Source organism: Corvus hawaiiensis, chromosome 28 (assembly GCF_020740725.1).
Source record: "Corvus hawaiiensis isolate bCorHaw1 chromosome 28, bCorHaw1.pri.cur, whole genome shotgun sequence".
Classification (NCBI taxonomy): Eukaryota; Metazoa; Chordata; class Aves; order Passeriformes; family Corvidae; genus Corvus; species Corvus hawaiiensis.
This window is the reverse complement of record NC_063240.1, coordinates 1032631-1055461: the sequence shown is the minus strand read 5'-3', so window position 1 is coordinate 1055461 and position 22831 is coordinate 1032631.

Sequence of the window (22831 nt, the reverse complement as noted above, 5' to 3'; positions counted from 1 at the left end):
CCCAGGTGTGTTCAGCAGCTGTTGCTCAGTGTTGATGCAAAGCTTTTGTGTTCCTCATGGAAGCAAGGAGCCATTGTGACACTGCAGGGGCTCATGGCATCAAGGAGACAATTGTGACACTACAGAACCTCCTAGAAACAAGGCTCCATGGTGACACCGTGGGGAATCATGGAACCACATGGAAATGTGTTCCTCATGAGACACAGCAGGGCCTTGTTGGAACCAAAGACACCTCTGCAAAAAGCAGGGTAGCTCACAGAACCAAGGAGTCCATTGTTACAATAGAAAACCTATGGAAGCAAGGGGCCATTGTGACACAGTGGGGCCACGTGGAAGCCAAGGAGCCATTGTGACCCAGTGGGGCCTCATGGAATCAAGGAGACCATTGTGACACAGGTGATGCACATGAAGCCAAGGAGCCATTGTGACACAGTGGGGCCTCATGGAATCAAGGAGACCATGGTGACACAGGTGATGCACATGAAGCCAAGGAGCCATTGTGACCCAGTGGGGCCTCATGGAATCAAGGAGACCATGGTGACACAGGTGATGCACATGAAGCCAAGGAGCCATTGTGACACAGCGGGGCCTCATGGAATCAAGGAGACCATGGTGACACAGGTGATTCACATGAAGCCAAGGAGCCATTGTGACACAGTGGGGGCTCATGGAATCAAGGAGACCATTGTGACACAGGTGATGCACATGAAGCCAAGGAGCCATTGTGACACAGCAGGGCCTCATGGAATCAAGGAGACCATGCTGACACAGGTGATGCACATGAAGCCAAGGAGCCATTGTGACCCAGTGGGGCCTCATGGAATCAAGGAGACCATTGTGACACAGGTGATGCACATGAAACCAAGGAGCCATTGTGACCCAGCGGGGCTTCTTCCCTTCAGCTCTGCAGCTGGCTGTCCCAGAACGAGGCACCATGTGCCAAGTGCTCTCCTCAGGGCTCTGCCTGCACACAGGCCCAGAGAAGTTTTCCTGTTTGTAAGGAAAGAATGGAAAAGCCTGAGCAGCTTTCCTAAACAACAAACCCCACATGCTCAGTCCAGGCTGCCTGCAATGATGTCCCCTTTCTACAAGGGACACTGTGAGCAGGAATGATGTCTGGGAGCAGAATTCTCGCAGTCTTTCCACGGAATTCCCTGTCCCTGTCCTTTGCCTGGCTCTCTGTTGCAGATGGAAGCTGCTGCTGCCATTCTCAGCTTGAAGCCCTCGTTTGATGCAAGCAGATGCTCCCAGGTGTGTTCAGCAGCTGTTGCTCAGTGTTGATGCAAAGCTTTTGTGTTCCTCATGGAAGCAAGGAGCCATTGTGACACTGCAGGGGCTCATGGCATCAAGGAGACAATTGTGACAGTACAGAACCTCCTAGAAACAAGGCTCCATGGTGACACCGTGGGGAATCATGGAACCACATGGAAATGTGTTCCTCATGAGACACAGCAGGGCCTTGTTGTAACCAAAGACACCTCTGCAAAAAGCAGAGTAGCTCACAGAACCAAGGAGTCCATTGTTACAATAGAAGACCTATGGAAGCAAGGGGCCATTGTGACACAGTGGGGCCTCATGGAATCAAGGAGACCATTGTGAGGCAGGTGATGCACATGAATCCAAGGAGCCATTGTGACCCAGTGGGGCCTCATGGAATCAAGGAGACCATGGTGACACAGGTGATGCACATGAAGCCAAGGAGCCATTGTGACACAGTGGGGCCTCATGGAATCAAGGAGACCATGGTGACACAGGTGATGCACATGAAGCCAAGGAGCCATTGTGACCCAGTGGGGCCTCATGGAATCAAGGAGACCATGGTGACACAGGTGATGCACATGAAGCCAAGGAGCCATTGTGACACAGTGGGGCCTCATTTAATCAAGGAGACCATGGTGACACAGGTGATGCACATGAAGCCAAGGAGCCATTGTGACACAGTGGGGCCTCATGGAATCAAGGAGACCATGGTGACACAGGTGATGCACATGAAGCCAAGGAGCCATTGTGACACAGTGGGGCCTCATGGAATCAAGGAGACCATGGTGACACAGGTGATGCACATGAAGCCAAGGAGCCATTGTGACACAGCAGGGCCTCATGGAATCAAGGAGACCATGGTGACACAGGTGATGCACATGAAGCCAAGGAGCCATTGTGACACAGTGGGGCCTCATGGAATCAAGGAGACCATGGTGACACAGGTGATGCACATGAAGCCAAGGAGCCATTGTGACACAGTGGGGCCTCATGGAATCAAGGAGACCATTGTGAGGCAGGTGATGCACATGAAGCCAAGGAGCCATTGTGACCCAGTGGGGCCTCATGGAATCAAGGAGACCATGGTGACACAGGTGATGCACATGAAGCCAAGGAGCCATTGTGACACAGCGGGGCTTCTTCCCTTCAGCTCTGCAGCTGGCTGTCCCACACCGAGGCACCATGTGCCAAGTGCTCTCCTACAGGCTCTGCCTGCACACAGGCCCAGAGAAGTTTTCCTGTTTGTAAGGAAAGAATGAAAAAGCCTGAGCAGGTTCCCTAGACAACCAAACCCACATGCTCAGTCCAGGCTGCCTGCAATGATGTCCCCTTTCTACAAGGGACACTGTGAGCAGGAATGATGTCTGGGAGCAGAATTCTCGCAGTCTTTCCACGGAATTCTCTGTCCCTGTCCTTTGCCTGGCTCTCTGTTGCAGATGGAAGCTGCTGCTGCCATTCTCTGCTTGAAGCCCTCGTTTGATGCAAGCAGATGCTCCCAGGTGTGTTCAGCAGCTGTTGCTCAGTGTTGATGCAAAGCTTTTGTGTTCCTCATGGAAGCAAGGAGCCATTGTGACACTGCAGGGGCTCATGGCATCAAGGAGACAATTGTGACAGTACAGAACCTCCTAGAAACAAGGCTCCATGGTGACACCGTGGGGAATCACGGAACCACATGGAAATGTGTTCCTCATGAGACACAGCAGGGCCTTGTTGGAACCAAAGACACCAGTGCAAAAAGCAGGGTAGCTCACAGAACCAAGGAGTCCATTGTTACAATAGAAAACCTATGGAAGCAAGGAGACCATTGAGACACAGTGGGGCCACATGGAAGCCACAGAGCCATTGTGACCCAGTGGGGCCTCATGGAATCAAGGAGACCATGGTGACACAGGTGATGCACATGAAGCCAAGGAGCCATTGTGACCCAGTGGGGCCTCATGGAATCAAGGAGACCATGGTGACACAGGTGATGCACATGAAGCCAAGGAGCCATTGTGACCCAGTGGGGCCTCATGGAATCAAGGAGACCATTGTGACACAGGTGATGCACATGAAGCCAAGGAGCCATTGTGACACAGTGGGGCCTCATGGAATCAAGGAGACCATTGTGAGGCAGGTGATGCACGTGAAGCCAAGGAGCCATTGTGACCCAGTGGGGCCTCATGGAATCAAGGAGACCATGGTGACACAGGTGATGCACATGAAGTCAAGGAGCCATTGTGACACAGCAGGGCTTCTTCCCTTCAGCTCTGCAGCTGGCTGTCCCACACCGAGGCACCATGTGCCAAGTGCTCTCCTACAGGCTCTGCCTGCACACAGGCCCAGAGAAGTTTTCCTGTTTGTAAGGAAAGAATGAAAAAGCCTGAGCAGGTTCCCTAGACAACCAAACCCACATGCTCAGTCCAGGCTGCCTGCAATGATGTCCCCTTTCTACAAGGGACACTGTGAGCAGGAATGATGTCTGGGAGCAGAATTCTCGCAGTCTTTCCACGGAATTCTCTGTCCCTGTCCTTTGCCTGGCTCTCTGTTGCAGATGGAAGCTGCTGCTGCCATTCTCTGCTTGAAGCCCTCGTTTGATGCAAGCAGATGCTCCCAGGTGTGTTCAGCAGCTGTTGCTCAGTGTTGATGCAAAGCTTTTGTGTTCCTCATGGAAGCAAGGAGCCATTGTGACACTGCAGGGGCTCATGGCATCAAGGAGACAATTGTGACAGTACAGAACCTCCTAGAAACAAGGCTCCATGGTGACACCGTGGGGAATCACGGAACCACATGGAAATGTGTTCCTCATGAGACACAGCAGGGCCTTGTTGGAACCAAAGACACCAGTGCAAAAAGCAGGGTAGCTCACAGAACCAAGGAGTCCATTGTTACAATAGAAAACCTATGGAAGCAAGGAGACCATGGTGACACAGTGGGGCCACATGGAAGCCACGGAGCCATTGTGACCCAGTGGGGCCTCATGGAATCAAGGAGACCATGGTGACACAGGTGATGCACATGAAGCCAAGGAGCCATTGTGACCCAGTGGGGCCTCATGGAATCAAGGAGACCATGGTGACACAGGTGATGCACATGAAGCCAAGGAGCCATTGTGACCCAGTGGGGCCTCATGGAATCAAGGAGACCATGGTGACACAGGTGATGCACATGAAGCCAAGGAGCCATTGTGACCCAGTGGGGCCTCATGGAATCAAGGAGACCATTGTGACACAGGTGATGCACATGAAGCCAAGGGGCCATTGTGACCCAGCGGGGCTTCTTCCCTTCCGCTCTGCAGCTGGCTGTCCCAGAACGAGGCACCATGTGCCAAGTGCTCTCCTCAGGGCTCTGCCTGCACACAGGCCCAGAGAAGTTTTCCTGTTTGTAAGGAAAGAATGGAAAAGCCTGAGCAGGTTTCCTAAACAACAAACCCCACATGCTCAGTCCAGGCTGCCTGCAATGATGTCCCCTTTCTACAAGGGACACTGTGAGCAGGAATGATGTCTGGGAGCAGAATTCTCGCAGTCTTTCCACGGAATTCCCTGTCCCTGTCCTTTCCCTGGCTCTCTGTTGCAGATGGAAGCTGCTGCTGCCATTCTCAGCTTGAAGCCCTCTTTTGATGCAAGCAGGTGCTCCCAGGTGTGTTCAGCAGCTGTTGCTCAGTGTTGATGCAAAGCTTTTGTGTTCCTCATGGAAACAAGGAGCCATTGTGACACTGCAGGGGCTCATGGCATCAAGGAGACAATTGTGACACTACAGAACCTCCTAGAAACAAGGCTCCATGGTGACACCGTGGGGAATCACGGAACCACATGGAAATGTGTTCCTCATGAGACACAGCAGGGCCTTGTTGGAACCAAAGACACCTCTGCAAAAAGCAGGGTAGCTCACAGAACCAAGGAGCCCATTGTTACAATAGAAGACCTATGGAAGCAAGGGGCCATTGTGACACAGTGGGGCCACATGGAAGCCAAGGAGCCATTGTGACCCAGTGGGGCCTCATGGAATCAAGGAGACCATGGTGACACAGGTGATGCACATGAAGCCAAGGAGCCATTGTGACACAGTGGGGCCTCATGGAATCAAGGACACCATGGTGACACAGGTGATGCACATGAAGCCAAGGAGCCATTGTGACAAAGCGGGGCCTCATGGAATCAAGGAGACCATGGTGACACAGGTGATGCACATGAAGCCAAGGAGCCATTGTGACACAGTGGGGGCTCATGGAATCAAGGAGACCATTGTGACACAGGTGATGCACATGAAGCCAAGGAGCCATTGTGACACAGTGGGGCCTCATTTAATCAAGGAGACCATGGTGACACAGGTGATGCACATGAAGCCAAGGAGCCATTGTGACACAGCGGGGCCTCATGGAATCAAGGAGACCATGGTGACACAGGTGATGCACATGAAGCCAAGGAGCCATTGTGACCCAGTGGGGCCTCATGGAATCAAGGAGACCATTGTCATGCAGGTGATGCACATGAATCCAAGGAGCCATTGTGACCCAGTGGGGCCTCATGGAATCAAGGAGACCATGGTGACACAGGTGATGCACATGAAGCCAAGGAGCCATTGTGACCCAGTGGGGCCTCATGGAATCAAGGAGACCATGGTGACACAGGTGATGCACATGAAGTCAAGGAGCCATTGTGACACAGTGGGGCCTCATGGAATCAAGGAGACCATTGTGATACAGGTGATGCACATGAAACCAAGGAGCCATTGTGACCCAGCGGGGCTTCTTCCCTTCCGCTCTGCAGGTGGCTGTCCCAGAACGAGGCACCATGTGCCAAGTGCTCTCCTCAGGGCTCTGCCTGCACACAGGCCCAGAGAAGTTTTCCTGTTTGTAAGGAAAGAATGGAAAAGCCTGAGCAGGTTTCCTAAACAACAAACCCCACATGCTGAGTCCAGGCTGCCTGCAATGATGTCCCCTTTCTACAAGGGACACTATGAGCAGGAATGATGTCTGGGAGCAGAATTCTCGCAGTCTTTCCACGGAATTCCCTGTCCCTGTCCTTTGCCTGGCTCTCTGTTGCAGATGGAAGCTGCTGCTGCCATTCTCAGCTTGAAGCCCTCTTTTGATGCAAGCAGATGCTCCCAGGTGTGTTCAGCAGCTGTTGCTCAGTGTTGATGCAAAGCTTTTGTGTTCCTCATGGAAGCAAGGAGCCATTGTGACACTGCAGGGGCTCATGGCATCAAGGAGACAATTGTGACACTACAGAACCTCCTAGAAACAAGGCTCCATGGTGACACCGTGGGGAATCACGGAACCACATGGAAATGTGTTCCTCATGAGACACAGCAGGGCCTTGTTGGAACCAAAGACACCAGTGCAAAAAGCAGGGTAGCTCACAGAACCAAGGAGTCCATTGTTACAATAGAAGACCTATGGAAGCAAGGGGCCATTGTGACACAGTGGGGCCACGTGGAAGCCAAGGAGCCATTGTGACCCAGTGGGGCCTCATGGAATCAAGGAGACCATTGTGACACAGGTGATGCACATGAAGCCAAGGAGCCATTGTGACACAGTGGGGCCTCATGGAATCAAGGAGACCATGGTGACACAGGTGATGCACATGAAGCCAAGGAGCCATTGTGACACAGCGGGGCCTCATGGAATCAAGGAGACCATGGTGACACAGGTGATTCACATGAAGCCAAGGAGCCATTGTGACACAGTGGGGGCTCATGGAATCAAGGAGACCATTGTGACACAGGTGATGCACATGAAGCCAAGGAGCCATTGTGACACAGTGGGGCCTCATTTAATCAAGGAGACCATGGTGACACAGGTGATGCACATGAAGCCAAGGAGCCATTGTGACCCAGTGGGGCCTCATGGAATCAAGGAGACCATGGTGACACAGGTGATGCACATGAAGCCAAGGAGCCATTGTGACCCAGTGGGGCCTCATGGAATCAAGGAGACCATTGTCATGCAGGTGATGCACATGAATCCAAGGAGCCATTGTGACCCAGTGGGGCCTCATGGAATCAAGGAGACCATGGTGACACAGGTGATGCACATGAAGCCAAGGAGCCATTGTGACCCAGTGGGGCCTCATGGAATCAAGGAGACCATGGTGACACAGGTGATGCACATGAAGCCAAGGAGCCATTGTGACCCAGTGGGGCCTCATGGAATCAAGGAGACCATGGTGACACAGGTGATGCACATGAAGCCAAGGAGCCATTGTGACCCAGTGGGGCCTCATGGAATCAAGGAGACCATGGTGACACAGGTGATGCACATGAAGCCAAGGAGCCATTGTGACACAGCGGGGCTTCTTCCCTTCAGCTCTGCAGCTGGCTGTCCCACACCGAGGCACCATGTGCCAAGTGCTCTCCTACAGGCTCTGCCTGCACACAGGCCCAGAGAAGTTTTCCTGTTTGTAAGGAAAGAATGAAAAAGCCTGAGCAGGTTCCCTAGACAACCAAACTCACATGCTCAGTCCAGGCTGCCTGCAATGATGTCCCCTTTCTACAAGGGACACTGTGAGCAGGAATGATGTCTGGGAGCAGAATTCTCGCAGTCTTTCCACGGAATTCTCTGTCCCTGTCCTTTGCCTGGCTCTCTGTTGCAGATGGAAGCTGCTGCTGCCATTCTCAGCTTGAAGCCCTCGTTTGATGCAAGCAGATGCTCCCAGGTGTGTTCAGCAGCTGTTGCTCAGTGTTGATGCAAAGCTTTTGTGTTCCTCATGGAAGCAAGGAGCCATTGTGACACTGCAGGGGCTCATGGGATCAAGGAGACAATTGTGACAGTACAGAACCTCCTAGAAACAAGGCTCCATGGTGACACCGTGGGGAATCACGGAACCACATGGAAATGTGTTCCTCATGAGACACAGCAGGGCCTTGTTGGAACCAAAGACACCAGTGCAAAAAGCAGGGTAGCTCACAGAACCAAGGAGTCCATTGTTACAATAGAAAACCTTTGGAAGCAAGGAGACCATTGTGACACAGTGGGGCCACATGGAAGCCACGGAGCCATTGTGACCCAGTGGGGCCTCATGGAATCAAGGAGACCATGGTGACACAGGTGATGCACATGAAGCCAAGGAGCCATTGTGACCCAGTGGGGCCTCATGGAATCAAGGAGACCATGGTGACACAGGTGATGCACATGAAGCCAAGGAGCCATTGTGACCCAGTGGGGCCTCATGGAATCAAGGAGACCATGGTGACACAGGTGATGCACATGAAGTCAAGGAGCCATTGTGACACAGTGGGGCCTCATGGAATCAAGGAGACCATGGTGACACAGGTGATGCACATGAAGTCAAGGAGCCATTGTGACCCAGTGGGGCCTCATGGAATCAAGGAGACCATTGTGACACAGGTGATGCACATGAAACCAAGGAGCCATTGTGACACAGCGGGGCTTCTTCCCTTCCGCTCTGCAGCTGGCTGTCCCAGAACGAGGCACCATGTGCCAAGTGCTCTCCTCAGGGCTCTTCCTGCACACAGGCCCAGAGAAGTTTTCCTGTTTGTAAGGAAAGAATGGAAAAGCCTGAGCAGCTTTCCTAAACAACAAACCCCACATGCTCACTCCAGGCTGCCTGCAATGATGTCCCCTTTCTACAAGGGACACTGTGAGCAGGAATGATGTCTGGGAGCAGAATTCTCGCAGTCTTTCCACGGAATTCTCTGTCCCTGTCCTTTCCCTGGCTCTCTGTTGCAGATGGAAGCTGCTGCTGCCATTCTCAGCTTGAAGCCCTCGTTTGATGCAAGCAGATGCTCCCAGGTGTGTTCAGCAGCTGTTGCTCAGTGTTGATGCAAAGCTTTTGTGTTCCTCATGGAAGCAAGGAGCCATTGTGACACTGCAGGGGCTCATGGCATCAAGGAGACAATTGTGACTGTACAGAACCTCCTAGAAACAAGGCTCCATGATGACACCGTGGGGAATCATGGAACCACATGGAAATGTGTTCCTGATGAGACACAGCAGGGCCTTGTTGTAACCAAAGACACCTCTGCAAAAAGCAGGGTAGCTCACAGAACCAAGGAGTCCATTGTTACAATAGAAGACCTATGGAAGCAAGGGGCCATTGTGACACAGTGGGGCCACGTGGAAGCCAAGGAGCCATTGTGACCCAGTGGGGCCTCATGGAATCAAGGAGACCATGGTGACACAGGTGATGCACATGAAGCCAAGGAGCCATTGTGACACAGCGGGGCCTCATGGAATCAAGGAGACCATGGTGACACAGGTGATTCACATGAAGCCAAGGAGCCATTGTGACACAGTGGGGGCTCATGGAATCAAGGAGACCATGGTGACACAGGTGATGCACATGAAGCCAAGGAGCCATTGTGACCCAGTGGGGCCTCATGGAATCAAGGAGACCATGGTGACACAGGTGATGCACATGAAGCCAAGGAGCCATTGTGACCCAGTGGGGCCTCATGGAATCAAGGAGACCATTGTCATGCAGGTGATGCACATGAATCCAAGGAGCCATTGTGACCCAGTGGGGCCTCATGGAATCAAGGAGACCATGGTGACACAGGTGATGCACATGAAGCCAAGGAGCCATTGTGACACAGTGGGGCCTCATGGAATCAAGGAGACCATGGTGACACAGGTGATGCACATGAAGCCAAGGAGCCATTGTGACACAGTGGGGCCTCATGGAATCAAGGAGACCATGGTGACACAGGTGATGCACATGAAGCCAAGGAGCCATTGTGACACAGCGGGGCTTCTTCCCTTCAGCTCTGCAGCTGGCGGTCCCAGCCCACGGCACCATGTGCCAAGTGCTCTCCTCAGGCCTCTGCCTGCACACAGGCCCAGAGAAGTTTTCCTGTTTGTAAGGAAAGAATGAAAATACCTGAGCAGGTTCCCTAGACAACCAAACCCACATGCTCAGTCCAGGCTGCCTGCAATGATGTCCCCTTTCTACAAGGGACACTGTGAGCAGGAATGATGTCTGGGAGCAGAATTCTCGCAGTCTTTCCACGGAATTCTCTGTCCCTGTCCTTTGCCTGGCTCTCTGTTGCAGATGGAAGCTGCTGCTGCCATTCTCAGCTTGAAGCCCTCGTTTGATGCAAGCAGATGCTCCCAGGTGTGTTCAGCAGCTGTTGCTCAGTGTTGATGCAAAGCTTTTGTGTTCCTCATGGAAGCAAGGAGCCATTGTGACACTGCAGGGGCTCATGGCATCAAGGAGACAATTGTGACAGTACAGAACCTCCTAGAAACAAGGCTCCATGGTGACACCGTGGGGAATCACGGAACCACATGGAAATGTGTTCCTCATGAGACACAGCAGGGCCTTGTTGGAACCAAAGACACCAGTGCAAAAAGCAGGGTAGCTCACAGAACCAAGGAGTCCATTGTTACAATAGAAAACCTTTGGAAGCAAGGAGACCATTGTGACACAGTGGGGCCACATGGAAGCCACGGAGCCATTGTGACCCAGTGGGGCCTCATGGAATCAAGGAGACCATGGTGACACAGGTGATGCACATGAAGCCAAGGAGCCATTGTGACCCAGTGGGGCCTCATGGAATCAAGGAGACCATGGTGACACAGGTGATGCACATGAAGCCAAGGAGCCATTGTGACCCAGTGGGGCCTCATGGAATCAAGGAGACCATGGTGACACAGGTGATGCACATGAAGTCAAGGAGCCATTGTGACCCAGTGGGGCCTCATGGAATCAAGGAGACCATGGTGACACAGGTGATGCACATGAAGCCAAGGAGCCATTGTGACCCAGTGGGGCCTCATGGAATCAAGGAGACCATTGTGACACAGGTGATGCACATGAAACCAAGGAGCCATTGTGACACAGCGGGGCTTCTTCCCTTCCGCTCTGCAGCTGGCTGTCCCAGAACGAGGCACCATGTGCCAAGTGCTCTCCTCAGGGCTCTTCCTGCACACAGGCCCAGAGAAGTTTTCCTGTTTGTAAGGAAAGAATGGAAAAGCCTGAGCAGGTTTCCTAAACAACAAACCCCACATGCTCAGTCCAGGCTGCCTGCAATGATGTCCCCTTTCTACAAGGGACACTGTGAGCAGGAATGATGTCTGGGAGCAGAATTCTCGCAGTCTTTCCACGGAATTCTCTGTCCCTGTCCTTTCCCTGGCTCTCTGTTGCAGATGGAAGCTGCTGCTGCCATTCTCAGCTTGAAGCCCTCGTTTGATGCAAGCAGATGCTCCCAGGTGTGTTCAGCAGCTGTTGCTCAGTGTTGATGCAAAGCTTTTGTGTTCCTCATGGAAGCAAGGAGCCATTGTGACACTGCAGGGGCTCATGGCATCAAGGAGACAATTGTGACTGTACAGAACCTCCTAGAAACAAGGCTCCATGATGACACCGTGGGGAATCATGGAACCACATGGAAATGTGTTCCTGATGAGACACAGCAGGGCCTTGTTGTAACCAAAGACACCTCTGCAAAAAGCAGGGTAGCTCACAGAACCAAGGAGTCCATTGTTACAATAGAAATCCTATGGAAGCAAGGGGCCATTGTGACACAGTGGGGCCACGTGGAAGCCAAGGAGCCATTGTGACCCAGTGGGGCCTCATGGAATCAAGGAGACCATGGTGACACAGGTGATGCACATGAAGCCAAGGAGCCATTGTGACACAGCGGGGCCTCATGGAATCAAGGAGACCATGGTGACACAGGTGATTCACATGAAGCCAAGGAGCCATTGTGACACAGTGGGGGCTCATGGAATCAAGGAGACCATGGTGACACAGGTGATGCACATGAAGCCAAGGAGCCATTGTGACCCAGTGGGGCCTCATGGAATCAAGGAGACCATGGTGACACAGGTGATGCACATGAAGCCAAGGAGCCATTGTGACCCAGTGGGGCCTCATGGAATCAAGGAGACCATTGTCATGCAGGTGATGCACATGAATCCAAGGAGCCATTGTGACCCAGTGGGGCCTCATGGAATCAAGGAGACCATGGTGACACAGGTGATGCACATGAAGCCAAGGAGCCATTGTGACCCAGTGGGGCCTCATGGAATCAAGGAGACCATGGTGACACAGGTGATGCACATGAAGCCAAGGAGCCATTGTGACCCAGTGGGGCCTCATGGAATCAAGGAGACCATGGTGACACAGGTGATGCACATGAAGCCAAGGAGCCATTGTGACACAGTGGGGCCTCATGGAATCAAGGAGACCATGGTGACACAGGTGATGCACATGAAGCCAAGGAGCCATTGTGACACAGCGGGGCTTCTTCCCTTCAGCTCTGCAGCTGGCGGTCCCAGCCCACGGCACCATGTGCCAAGTGCTCTCCTCAGGCCTCTGCCTGCACACAGGCCCAGAGAAGTTTTCCTGTTTGTAAGGAAAGAATGAAAATACCTGAGCAGGTTCCCTAGACAACCAAACCCACATGCTCAGTCCAGGCTGCCTGCAATGATGTCCCCTTTCTACAAGGGACACTGTGAGCAGGAATGATGTCTGGGAGCAGAATTCTCGCAGTCTTTCCACGGAATTCTCTGTCCCTGTCCTTTGCCTGGCTCTCTGTTGCAGATGGAAGCTGCTGCTGCCATTCTCAGCTTGAAGCCCTCGTTTGATGCAAGCAGATGCTCCCAGGTGTGTTCAGCAGCTGTTGCTCAGTGTTGATGCAAAGCTTTTGTGTTCCTCATGGAAGCAAGGAGCCATTGTGACACTGCAGGGGCTCATGGCATCAAGGAGAAAATTGTGACACTACAGAACCTCCTAGAAACAAGGCTCCATGGTGACACCGTGGGGAATCATGGAACCACATGGAAATGTGTTCCTCATGAGACGCAGCAGGGCCTTGTTGGAACCAAAGACACCTCTGCAAAAAGCAGGGGAGCTCACAGAACCAAGGAGTCCATTGTTACAATAGAAAACCTATGGAAGCAAGGAGACCATTGTGACACAGTGGGGCCACATGGAAGCCACGGAGCCATTGTGACCCAGTGGGGCCTCATGGAATCAAGGAGACCATGGTGACACAGGTGATGCACATGAAGTCAAGGAGCCATTGTGACACAGTGGGGCCTCATGGAATCAAGGAGACCATGGTGACACAGGTGATGCACATGAAGCCAAGGAGCCATTGTGACCCAGTGGGGCCTCATGGAATCAAGGAGACCATGGTGACACAGGTGATGCACATGAAGTCAAGGAGCCATTGTGACACAGTGGGGCCTCATGGAATCAAGGAGACCATGGTGACACAGGTGATGCACATGAAGCCAAGGAGCCATTGTGACCCAGTGGGGCCTCATGGAATCAAGGAGACCATGGTGACACAGGTGATGCACATGAAACCAAGGAGCCATTGTGACACAGCGGGGCTTCTTCCCTTCCGCTCTGCAGCTGGCTGTCCCAGAACGAGGCACCATGTGCCAAGTGCTCTCCTCAGGGCTCTGCCTGCACACAGGCCCAGAGAAGTTTTCCTGTTTGTAAGGAAAGAATGGAAAAGCCTGAGCAGCTTTCCTAAACAACAAACCCCACATGCTCAGTCCAGGCTGCCTGCAATGATGTCCCCTTTCTACAAGGGACACTGTGAGCAGGAATGATCTCTGAGAGCAGAATTCTCGCAGTCTTTCCACGGAATTCCCTGTCCCTGTCCTTTCCCTGGCTCTCTGTTGCAGATGGAAGCTGCTGCTGCCATTCTCAGCTTGAAGCCCTCTTTTGATGCAAGCAGATGCTCCCAGGTGTGTTCAGCAGCTGTTGCTCAGTGTTGATGCAAAGCTTTTGTGTTCCTCATGGAAGCAAGGAGCCATTGTGACACTGCAGGGGCTCATGGCATCAAGGAGACAATTGTGACAGTACAGAACCTCCTAGAAACAAGGCTCCATGGTGACCCCGTGGCGAATCATGGAACCACATGGAAATGTGTTCCTCATGAGACACAGCAGGGCCTTGTTGGAACCAAAGACACCTCTGCAAAAAGCAGGGTAGCTCACAGAACCAAGGAGTCCATTGTTACAATAGAAAACCTATGGAAGCAAGGAGCCATTGTGACACAGTGGGGCCACGTGGAAGCCAAGGAGCCATTGTGACCCAGTGGGGCCTCATGGAATCAAGGAGACCATTGTGACACAGGTGATGCACATGAAGCCAAGGAGCCATTGTGACACAGTGGGGCCTCATGGAATCAAGGAGACCATGGTGACACAGGTGATGCACATGAAGCCAAGGAGCCATTGTGACCCAGTGGGGCCTCATGGAATCAAGGAGACCATGGTGACACAGGTGATGCACATGAAGCCAAGGAGCCATTGTGACACAGCGGGGCCTCATGGAATCAAGGAGACCATGGTGACACAGGTGATTCACATGAAGCCAAGGAGCCATTGTGACACAGTGGGGGCTCATGGAATCAAGGAGACCATTGTGACACAGGTGATGCACATGAAGCCAAGGAGCCATTGTGACACAGCAGGGCCTCATGGAATCAAGGAGACCATGGTGACACAGGTGATGCACATGAAGCCAAGGAGCCATTGTGACCCAGTGGGGCCTCATGGAATCAAGGAGACCATGGTGACACAGGTGATGCACATGAAGCCAAGGAGCCATTGTGACACAGCGGGGCTTCTTCCCTTCAGCTCTGCAGCTGGCTGTCCCACACCGAGGCACCATGTGCCAAGTGCTCTCCTACAGGCTCTGCCTGCACACAGGCCCAGAGAAGTTTTCCTGTTTGTAAGGAAAGAATGAAAAAGCCTGAGCAGGTTCCCTAGACAACCAAACCCACATGCTCAGTCCAGGCTGCCTGCAATGATGTCCCCTTTCTACAAGGGACACTGTGAGCAGGAATGATGTCTGGGAGCAGAATTCTCGCAGTCTTTCCACGGAATTCTCTGTCCCTGTCCTTTGCCTGGCTCTCTGTTGCAGATGGAAGCTGCTGCTGCCATTCTCAGCTTGAAGCCCTCGTTTGATGCAAGCAGATGCTCCCAGGTGTGTTCAGCAGCTGTTGCTCAGTGTTGATGCAAAGCTTTTGTGTTCCTCATGGAAGCAAGGAGCCATTGTGACACTGCAGGGGCTCATGGCATCAAGGAGACAATTGTGACAGTACAGAACCTCCTAGAAACAAGGCTCCATGGTGACACCGTGGGGAATCACGGAACCACATGGAAATGTGTTCCTCATGAGACACAGCAGGGCCTTGTTGGAACCAAAGACACCAGTGCAAAAAGCAGGGTAGCTCACAGAACCAAGGAGTCCATTGTTACAATAGAAAACCTATGGAAGCAAGGAGACCATTGTGACACAGTGGGGCCACATGGAAGCCACGGAGCCATTGTGACCCAGTGGGGCCTCATGGAATCAAGGAGACCATGGTGACACAGGTGATGCACATGAAGCCAAGGAGCCATTGTGACCCAGTGGGGCCTCATGGAATCAAGGAGACCATGGTGACACAGGTGATGCACATGAAGTCAAGGAGCCATTGTGACACAGTGGGGCCTCATGGAATCAAGGAGACCATGGTGACACAGGTGATGCACATGAAGTCAAGGAGCCATTGTGACACAGTGGGGCCTCATGGAATCAAGGAGACCATGGTGACACAGGTGATGCACATGAAGTCAAGGAGCCATTGTGACCCAGTGGGGCCTCATGGAATCAAGGAGACCATTGTGACACAGGTGATGCACATGAAACCAAGGAGCCATTGTGACCCAGCGGGGCTTCTTCCCTTCCGCTCTGCAGCTGGCTGTCCCAGAACGAGGCACCATGTGCCAAGTGCTCTCCTCAGGGCTCTGCCTGCACACAGGCCCAGAGAAGTTTTCCTGTTTGTAAGGAAAGAATGGAAAAGCCTGAGCAGGTTTCCTAAACAACAAACCCACATGCTCAGTCCAGGCTGCCTGCAATGATGTCCCCTTTCTACAAGGGACACTGTGAGCAGGAATGATGTCTGGGAGCAGAATTCTCGCAGTCTTTCCACGGAATTCCCTGTCCCTGTCCTTGGCCTTGCTCTCTGTTGCAGATGGAAGCTGCTGGTGCCATTCTCTGCTTGAAGCCCTCATTTGATGCAAGCAGATGCTCCCAGGTGTGTTCAGCAGCTGTTGCTCAGTGTTGATGCAAAGCTTTTGTGTTCCTCATGGAAGCAAGGAGCCATTGTGACACTGCAGGGGCTCATGGGATCAAGGAGACAATTGTGACAGTACAGAACCTCCTAGAAACAAGGCTCCATGGTGACACCGTGGGGAATCATGGAACCACATGGAAATGTGTTCCTCATGAGACACAGCAGGGCCTTGTTGTAACCAAAGACACCTCTGCAAAAAGCAGGGTAGCTCACAGAACCAAGGAGTCCATTGTTACAATAGAAGACCTATGGAAGCAAGGGGCCATTGTGACACAGTGGGGCCTCATGGAATCAAGGAGACCATTGTGAGGCAGGTGATGCACATGAATCCAAGGAGCCATTGTGACCCAGTGGGGCCTCATGGAATCAAGGAGACCATGGTGACACAGGTGATGCACATGAAGCCAAGGAGCCATTGTGACACAGTGGGGCCTCATGGAATCAAGGAGACCATGGTGACACAGGTGATGCACATGAAGCCAAGGAGCCATTGTGACACAGTGGGGCCTCATGGAATCAAGGAGACCATGGTGACACAGGTGATGCACATGAAGCCAAGGAGCCATTGTGACCCAGTGGGGCCTCATGGAATCAAGGAGACCATGGTGACACAGGTGATGCACATGAAGCCAAGGAGCCATTGTGACACAGCGGGGCCTCATGGAATCAAGGAGACCATGGTGACACAGGTGATGCACATGAAGCCAAGGAGCCATTGTGACACAGTGGGGCCTCATGGAATCAAGGAGACCATGGTGACACAGGTGATGCACATGAAGCCAAGGAGCCATTGTGACACAGCAGGGCCTCATGGAATCAAGGAGACCATGGTGACACAGGTGATGCACATGAAGCCAAGGAGCCATTGTGACCCAGTGGGGCCTCATGGAATCAAGGAGACCATGGTGACACAGGTGATGCACATGAAGCCAAGGAGCCATTGTGACACAGTGGGGCCTCATGGAATCAAGGAGACCATTGTGAGGCAGGTGATGCACATGAAGCCAAGGAGCCATTGTGACCCAGTGGGGCCTCATGGAATCAAGGAGACCATGGTGACACAGGTGATGCACATGAAGCCAAGGAGCCATTGTGACACAGCGGGGCTTCTTCCCTTCAGCTCTGCAGCTGGCTGTCCCACACCGAGGCACCATGTGCCAAGTGCTCTCCTACAGGCTCTGCCTGCACACAGGCCCAGAGAAGTTTTCCTGTTTGTAAGGAAAGAATGAAAAAGCCTGAGCAGGTTCCCTAGACAACCAAACCCACATGCTCAGTCCAGGCTGCCTGCAATGATGTCCCCTTTCTACAAGGGACACTGTGAGCAGGAATGATGTCTGGGAGCAGAATTCTCGCAGTCTTTCCACGGAATTCTCTGTCCCTGTCCTTTGCCTGGCTCTCTGTTGCAGATGGAAGCTGCTGCTGCCATTCTCAGCTTGAAGCCCTCGTTTGATGCAAGCAGATGCTCCCAGGTGTGTTCAGCAGCTGTTGCTCAGTGTTGATGCAAAGCTTTTGTGTTCCTCATGGAAGCAAGGAGCCATTGTGACACTGCAGGGGCTCATGGCATCAAGGAGACAATTGTGACAGTACAGAACCTCCTAGAAACAAGGCTCCATGGTGACACCGTGGGGAATCACGGAACCACATGGAAATGTGTTCCTCATGAGACACAGCAGGGCCTTGTTGGAACCAAAGACACCAGTGCAAAAAGCAGGGTAGCTCACAGAACCAAGGAGTCCATTGTTACAATAGAAAACCTATGGAAGCAAGGAGACCATTGAGACACAGTGGGGCCACATGGAAGCCACGGAGCCATTGTGACCCAGTGGGGCCTCATGGAATCAAGGAGACCATGGTGACACAGGTGATGCACATGAAGCCAAGGAGCCATTGTGACACAGTGGGGCCTCATGGAATCAAGGAGACCATGGTGACACAGGTGATGCACATGAAGCCAAGGAGCCATTGTGACCCAGTGGGGCCTCATGGAATCAAGGAGACCATGGTGACACAGGTGATGCACATGAAGCCAAGGAGCCATTGTGACACAGCAGGGCTTCTTCCCTTCAGCTCTGCAGCTGGCTGTCCCACACCGAGGCACCATGTGCCAAGTGCTCTCCTACAGGCTCTGCCTGCACACAGGCCCAGAGAAGTTTTCCTGTTTGTAAGGAAAGAATGAAAAAGCCTGAGCAGGTTCCCTAGACAACCAAACCCACATGCTCAGTCCAGGCTGCCTGCAATGATGTCCCCTTTCTACAAGGGACACTGTGAGCAGGAATGATGTCTGGGAGCAGAATTCTCGCAGTCTTTCCATGGAATTCTCTGTCCCTGTCCTTTGCCTGGCTCTCTGTTGCAGATGGAAGCTGCTGCTGCCATTCTCTGCTTGAAGCCCTCGTTTGATGCAAGCAGATGCTCCCAGGTGTGTTCAGCAGCTGTTGCTCAGTGTTGATGCAAAGCTTTTGTGTTCCTCATGGAAGCAAGGAGCCATTGTGACACTGCAGGGGCTCATGGCATCAAGGAGACAATTGTGACAGTACAGAACCTCCTAGAAACAAGGCTCCATGGTGACACCGTGGGGAATCACGGAACCACATGGAAATGTGTTCCTCATGAGACACAGCAGGGCCTTGTTGGAACCAAAGACACCAGTGCAAAAAGCAGGGTAGCTCACAGAACCAAGGAGTCCATTGTTACAATAGAAAACCTATGGAAGCAAGGAGACCATTGAGACACAGTGGGGCCACATGGAAGCCACGGAGCCATTGTGACCCAGTGGGGCCTCATGGAATCAAGGAGACCATGGTGACACAGGTGATGCACATGAAGCCAAGGAGCCATTGTGACCCAGTGGGGCCTCATGGAATCAAGGAGACCATGGTGACACAGGTGATGCACATGAAGCCAAGGAGCCATTGTGACCCAGCGGGGCCTCATGGAATCAAGGAGACCATGGTGACACAGGTGATGCACATGAAGTCAAGGAGCCATTGTGACACAGTGGGGCCTCATGGAATCAAGGAGACCATGGTGACACAGGTGATGCACATGAAGTCAAGGAGCCATTGTGACCCAGTGGGGCCTCATGGAATCAAGGAGACCATTGTGACACAGGTGATGCACATGAAACCAAGGAGCCATTGTGACCCAGCGGGGCTTCTTCCCTTCCGCTCTGCAGCTGGCTGTCCCAGAACGAGGCACCATGTGCCAAGTGCTCTCCTCAGGGCTCTGCCTGCACACAGGCCCAGAGAAGTTTTCCTGTTTGTAAGGAAAGAATGGAAAAGCCTGAGCAGGTTTCCTAAACAACAAACCCCACATGCTGAGTCCAGGCTGCCTGCAATGATGTCCCCTTTCTACACGGGACACTGTGAGCAGGAATGATCTCTGGGAGCAGAATTCTCGCAGTCTTTCCACGGAATTCTCTGTCCCTGTCCTTTGCCTGGCTCTCTGTTGCAGATGGAAGCTGCTGCTGCCATTCTCAGCTTGAAGCCCTCTTTTGATGCAAGCAGATGCTCCCAGGTGTGTTCAGCAGCTGTTGCTCAGTGTTGATGCAAAGCTTTTGTGTTCCTCATGGAAGCAAGGAGCCATTGTAACACTGCAGGGGCTCATGGGATCAAGGAGACAATTGTGACACTACAGAACCTCCTAGAAACAAGGCTCCATGGTGACACCGTGGGGAATCATGGAACCACATGGAAATGTGTTCCTCATGAGACACAGCAGGGCCTTGTTGTAACCAAAGACACCTCTGCAAAAAGCAGGGTAGCTCACAGAACCAAGGAGTCCATTGTTATAATAGAAGACCTATGGAAGCAAGGGGCCATTGTGACACAGTGGGGCCACATGGAAGCCAAGGAGCCATTGTGACCCAGTGGGGCCTCATGGAATCAAGGAGACCATTGTGACACAGGTGATGCACATGAAGCCAAGGAGCCATTGTGACACAGTGGGGCCTCATGGAATCAAGGAGACCATGGTGACACAGGTGATGCACATGAAGCCAAGGAGCCATTGTGACACAGTGGGGCCTCATGGAATCAAGGAGACCATGGTGACACAGGTGATTCACATGAAGCCAAGGAGCCATTGTGACACAGTGGGGGCTCATGGAATCAAGGAGACCATGGTGACACAGGTGATGCACATGAAGTCAAGGAGCCATTGTGACACAGTGGGGCCTCATTTAATCAAGGAGACCATTGTGACACAGGTGATGCACATGAAGCCAAGGAGCCATTGTGACCCAGTGGGGCCTCATGGAATCAAGGAGACCATGGTGACACAGGTGATGCACATGAAGCCAAGGAGCCATTGTGACCCAGTGGGGCCTCATGGAATCAAGGAGACCATTGTCATGCAGGTGATGCACATGAATCCAAGGAGCCATTGTGACCCAGTGGGGCCTCATGGAATCAAGGAGACCATGGTGACACAGGTGATGCACATGAAGCCAAGGAGCCATTGTGACCCAGTGGGGCCTCATGGAATCAAGGAGACCATGGTGACACAGGTGATGCACATGAAGCCAAGGAGCCATTGTGACACAGTGGGGCCTCATGGAATCAAGGAGACCATGGTGACACAGGTGATGCACATGAAGCCAAGGAGCCATTCTGACACAGTGGGGCCTCATAGAATCAAGGAGACCATGGTGACACAGCTGATGCACATGAAGCCAAGGAACCATTGTGACACAGTGGGGCCTCATGGAATCAAGGAGACCATGGTGACCCAGGTGATGCACATGAAGTCAAGGAGCCATTGTGACACAGTGGGGCCTCATGGAATCAAGGAGACCATGGTGACACAGGTGATGCACATGAAGTCAAGGAGCCATTGTGACCCAGTGGGGCCTCATGGAATCAAGGAGACCATGGTGACACAGGTGATGCACATGAAACCAAGGAGCCATTGTGACCCAGCGGGGCTTCTTCCCTTCCGCTCTGCAGCTGGCTGTCCCAGAACGAGGCACCATGTGCCAAGTGCTCTCCTCAGGGCTCTGCCTGCACACAGGCCCAGAGAAGTTTTCCTGTTTGTAAGGAAAGAATGGAAAAGCCTGAGCAGGTTTCCTAAACAACAAACCCCACATGCTCAGTCCAGGCTGCCTGCAATGATGTCCCCTTTCTACAAGGGACACTGTGAGCAGGAATGATGTCTGGGAGCAGAATTCTCGCAGTCTTTCCACGGAATTCCCTGTCCCTGTCCTTTCCCTGGCTCTCTGTTGCAGATGGAAGCTGCTGCTGCCTTTCTCAGCTTGAAGCCCTCTTTTGATGCAAGCAGATGCTCCCAGGTGTGTTCAGCAGCTGTTGCTCAGTGTTGATGCAAAGCTTTTGTGTTCCTCATGGAAGCAAGGAGCCATTGTGACACTGCAGGGGCTCATGGGATCAAGGAGACAATTGTGACACTACAGAACCTCCTAGAAACAAGGCTCCATGGTGACACCGTGGGGAATCATGGAACCACATGGAAATGTGTTCCTCATGAGACACAGCAGGGCCTTGTTGTAACCAAAGACACCTCTGCAAAAAGCAGGGTAGCTCACAGAACCAAGGAGTCCATTGTTAAAATAGAAGACCTATGGAAGCAAGGGGCCATTGTGACACAGTGGGGCCACGTGGAAGCCAAGGAGCCATTGTGACCCAGTGGGGCCTCATGGAATCAAGGAGACCATTGTGACACAGGTGATGCACATGAAGCCAAGGAGCCATTGTGACACAGTGGGGCCTCATGGAATCAAGGAGACCATGGTGACACAGGTGATGCACATGAAGCCAAGGAGCCATTGTGACACAGTGGGGCCTCATGAAATCAAGGAGAACATGGTGACACAGGTGATTCACATGAAGCCAAGGAGCCATTGTGACCCAGTGGGGCCTCATGGAATCAAGGAGACCATGGTGACACAGGTGATGCACATGAAGCCAAGGAGCCATTGTGACACAGTGGGGCCTCATTTAATCAAGGAGACCATTGTGACACAGGTGATGCACATGAAGCCAAGGAGCCATTGTGACCCAGTGGGGCCTCATGGAATCAAGGAGACCATGGTGACACAGGTGATGCACATGAAGCCAAGGAGCCATTGTGACCCAGTGGGGCCTCATGGAATCAAGGAGACCATTGTCATGCAGGTGATGCACATGAATCCAAGGAGCCATTGTGACCCAGTGGGGCCTCATGGAATCAAGGAGACCATGGTGACACAGGTGATGCACATGAAGCCAAGGAGCCATTGTGACCCAGTGGGGCCTCATGGAATCAAGGAGACCATGGTGACACAGGTGATGCACATGAAGCCAAGGAGCCATTGTGACACAGTGGGGCCTCATGGAATCAAGGAGACCATGGTGACACAGGTGATGCACATGAAGCCAAGGAGCCATTCTGACACAGTGGGGCCTCATAGAATCAAGGAGACCATGGTGACACAGCTGATGCACATGAAGCCAAGGAGCCATTGTGACACAGCGGGGCCTCATGGAATCAAGGAGACCATGGTGACACAGGTGATTCACATGAAGCCAAGGAGCCATGGTGACACAGTGGGGGCTCA